Genomic DNA, 4,272 nt, shown 5'->3' with positions numbered 1-4,272 from the left:
ATGTAATTATACTTATGTTTTCTCGATGTACTGAATGTACATTTTGTACATGTATATATTTTTTTAACATAATTGCTGCGGCTAAATGGTGTGTAATATATGAGATCGCCCTCCTTGTTTCCTTTTGTGTTGAGATGTTTTTTTTCCATCTCTTTTCGGTTTCATTCTTCTTCCCAAGGCTCCAGCATAGAATGGACAGATGTGGTTGCAGAGCTGGTTCTGGTCAAGCCAGGTCACAATGTTACTCTCCACTGTGGCACACACTTCCAGGAAGCCATGTGGTTCAGTCATCGACCGGATGAATTGCCAGTCCTAATTAGCGTGTCAAAAATGCCTATAACGATATCCAACATATACCTTAATAAGAATTACTATCCTCGTTTTTCCCCAATCAGAAACTCCTCAAACAATACTGTCAGCCTTCTGATTACGAACATAACAGCACAAGATCTCCAAGCTTCATATTATTGCGGAGGCATTACAGACATGGTTATGGTCTTCGGTGTCAATTTCAGGTTGACATTCACAGGTAAGAATACGTTTTATGCCCAATAGATGAGGATGTCAAAGAGTCAATGGATGTAGTAGAAAACCTCGCAGACATGCAGACAAGTTTGCATTATTGCTATAGATCATTATAGATTATTATTTGGCAGCACAGAGGCCTTATAATTTAAAGTAAGGCTGCAATGGTTAAACTGTATATTTGTTTTGGTAACAATAATAATGGAGTGTCTCTCTCTTTACTTGTAAGTGCAAAACCAAGAGCTGCCCCCATTCCCACTGTTCTGGTTCCTTCTTCCTAATGCTGCCATATTAATTATCCTCAATGTGGGTTTTTTGTGTTACAGAGCATGTAAGTATCCTATTACCTAAATAAAAATCCCTTCCAGCTACACTAACTATTGACTTAACCTATGATTACAGTGTACCCATATAACATGTATACTCTTTTATGATTAAATGTTGAGACTGTAAAAGTAATTTGGAATAATTCATAATAATTTATTTATAAAAATGAAAAATATAGGGATATTGGAGGGTGTAATGGAAAAAAAAATAAAAAAACATAAAAAGTGCAACAACTATATAATGTTTCCTGTTTAAGACCATGGATATGAATGTCTGACTATTCATTATATTCATAGTATTTCATTCATTACTCAATTTACTTATTTTCTACGTACCATACAGTTGGGAGGCACCAAGATGACAGAGAGTCGGATAAGGTGCAGGTATTTTGAAACAGTATTTTTTTCCTTCTTGTTGGTCTTCTTGTTGTTCTTCTTCCTAGTAGTAGTATTAGTAGTGGTATAAATAGTGTTATTATTATTATTCTTCCACATATGCATACATATGCTGATATATCAATTCAAGCTCCTGTATTCTTGAGAAAAAGTACAAGTTATACAATATAGCAAAATACAATATAGTAAAATTACAGTATAGTAAATGAGTAAATACAACAAATTGTTACTTGTTCAAACAGTACTTCAAGATGGTAAGGAAAGACGTTACTGTAAAGAACTGCCATATGTTCATAGTGGTACCTTTATTCAGCCACAATTACTTTCAGAAGGTACCCTGTACAGCTTTTTTCACATTTGTCTGGTTTTGCTTTAAATGGATGCAAGATTGACACTATTCACTGTGAAATATGGCATGTGGCATAATTGAAATATGGCATATGGCATAATTGATCTCTGGGGCTTCTTTCAACAAAGAGCTTTTTTGACAACTACAGTGTCCACAGTGGGCCCCTTCTGTTCAGAAGTAAACAGCCTTCCTTGACTGTCAAGGAGCAGTTGTCTTTCAATTCTAAAAATAAGAGTAATATAACATTGATAAATGACAACAAAAGCTTTATTAACATATTGTAATAGAAATGTGATATTGCTACATCAGTTCTCCCTCCTGAGGATTATCATGATAAATGCGACAGTAGATCTGCTGAGATTAGGTTGTACCTTCTGCACACCCCTGCACATTTAAGCCCTGAATGCTTACATGGTCAACTATTATTCCCCGTTTTTTATTAGAAATATTTTCTCTGCACCTTCCCCTTTGCAGCTACAGTATCTACAAGCATAAGAACCCCCTTCCTTTCGGGGCCACAGGTTCTGGTCCCTCTCTTTCTAGATTTTTTTTCATGCTCTCTTGCTTCTTCCATGCTTTACAATGACCAGCTTACTGTTATGTGTAATTCAGGACTGACCATTTATCGAACAATTGAACAGGTTTTGCCTGTGAACACTTTTGGAACTGGGACTGAGATTGGTCTCTACTGTGAAGAAATTATTCAGTTTCGTTTGACAAGACTGACTTGTGATGACTGACTGATGTTTGCACCTAATGTTGATTTTTATGTTTAATAGTCTGCAAGGATGTGTTTTACACTTACACCTAGTGTGAACTCATCCATAAATGACTCACTGTTGCACAAAATTCTCTGCTTTCTTGTTTAGGTTCTTGGTGTTGATATTGTTAACCACAATTTCATAAATATGATTTAACCAATCAACAAAACCAGATACAGTTCGGCTACACTTAAATTACTTCATGTGGTGCACTGTGGAGCGTGCAGTCAATAAAATAGCCCTTGGCTGCATGCAAGTGTCTTCAAGGATTGCATCTGTGTGAGATGGTGTGTGAAAGGTTTTTATGGTGTGGCTACTGGGTTTAAAGACGTAAACCACAGTTTCATTCACAGTCAGTGACTGGGGGTATGACTAGCTTGTAGAAAGGACCAAAAGCTCATTTGGCTCTATGGGTTAGCAGATTGTTATGTTTGTGTTACATTTTCCTTTGAAATTACAGAAATTTAAGGGATGTGGAAAATTTGATCTTGGTGTGATGTTTTGTCATGCTTGCTTTTACTGAATAGGTGTCCAAAGTCATGGTATTGAAAGACTTTCTACCCCTCTGTTTGGGTACCAAAATCAGCATTGCAAATTATTGTTTGTCTATAGGGATCCAGCTCCAGTTCCAGTAAAATCTGGATCTAATTTGGTTATGCTGAATCCCAGTCCATGCATATATGCATATTCCACCCCAGGTTAAAGTAGTCCAATTTGCAAGGGGCATAGCTTTTCTGTGGGTTTCTACAACAAAGGGAATATGGTGGTCAACAATCAACACATGGATCAAAAGGATGTAAAGGACTAATTTTGTATGGAGAACATATTAATAGGGATTCCCCCTTCCAGATAAGGTGTTGTTGGGCGTTTACCCCTGCCATTTACAGTCATGACTCAGACACCCTCCTAAAAGAGAAGAAACTCAAGATTTTTAAGATGAATTTTAAAGCAATTAATTCACACAGACTTCAGCTGAAGTTTGAAACAGTCCCCTCTACACACATATTTTAATGTCATATATGTATTTTTCCATAGAACAATGGAAAAGTTATCTGCTCTGTACCCCTATGTCATACTGAGAAAATATATTATCTTATAATGAATACTGAAGCTATTGGCTGTTGTGTGTATTGTGCTTTAGTCTAAGATTAGAAAGGATTAAAAACCTGGTCATAAAAATGCACAAAAAAACTATGTTAATTTGGCAGTCGTAACAGTTCAGTATTCAATATCATACAACTGACTCATTTGACAAAATGAAAACTGTTGCTCTTTTTTTCCATTCAGTTGTTAAATATGTAGACTGCTATTGTGATCAAGCTTAAATATGGTGGTGATTCAGCTCTGAATGTCATGCACTGTGGGAAACACAGTCACTGATAATTGTCTACTGAAACCTTTTTTCGGCAGGAAATGGTGTATACCAACATGCCACAAACCAGACCAGGAAGACAGAATGCTGCACGTTAAAAAGAGGTTGCTTGAGAACAAAAATGGAAATACCCCATGCAGTAATGTTCCTGCCAAATGTTCATTTCCTTGTTTTCTTCTCCTGTATGGTAAAGAAATCTAACAAGTGGAGTGTTAATTTTATGTGTAGTATTACGCTGTATTATAATCTCTGTTCTAGTGACCATTGCAGTATACGTGGATTTTGTCAGAGTGAACAAGTTAACTTGTGGTAGTGCTTGAATGGTGTTGTGCTCACACTCACTGGTCCGGGAGTGCTGTGAGCCTGGTCTGACACTGTTGCTCATTTAAATTGAATGGATACACTTCTGTTCTATTGTGATGGAAGTCGCTCTGGATAAGAGTGTCTGCTAATTCATGTAATGTAATGTAATAAGGCCTACGTTTGCAGTCAGTTACATGTTGTATATCAAGTATTTTTGATTTTTGCCAAGCATAATATCTG

The 4,272-nt window shown here is 36.5% G+C and overlaps 1 long non-coding RNA gene across 1 annotated transcript; it reads left to right on the top strand.

Annotated features, from left to right (window-relative positions):
- Positions 1 to 244: 244 nt before the first annotated feature.
- Positions 245 to 3,855, top strand: LOC118791800. Its single transcript, XR_005005573.1, has 4 exons — positions 245 to 529; positions 755 to 856; positions 1,195 to 1,235; positions 3,768 to 3,855. It is a non-coding gene; the product is annotated as an uncharacterized LOC118791800 (long non-coding RNA).
- The last annotated feature ends 417 nt before the right edge of the window (positions 3,856 to 4,272 follow it).

The sequence above is a fragment of the Megalops cyprinoides genome, chromosome 17 (genome assembly GCF_013368585.1).
Source record: "Megalops cyprinoides isolate fMegCyp1 chromosome 17, fMegCyp1.pri, whole genome shotgun sequence".
Lineage (NCBI taxonomy): Eukaryota > Metazoa > Chordata > Actinopteri > Elopiformes > Megalopidae > Megalops > Megalops cyprinoides.
The sequence above is the reverse complement of the archived record's forward strand: the minus strand, read 5'-3'. Positions and strand labels throughout refer to the sequence as shown.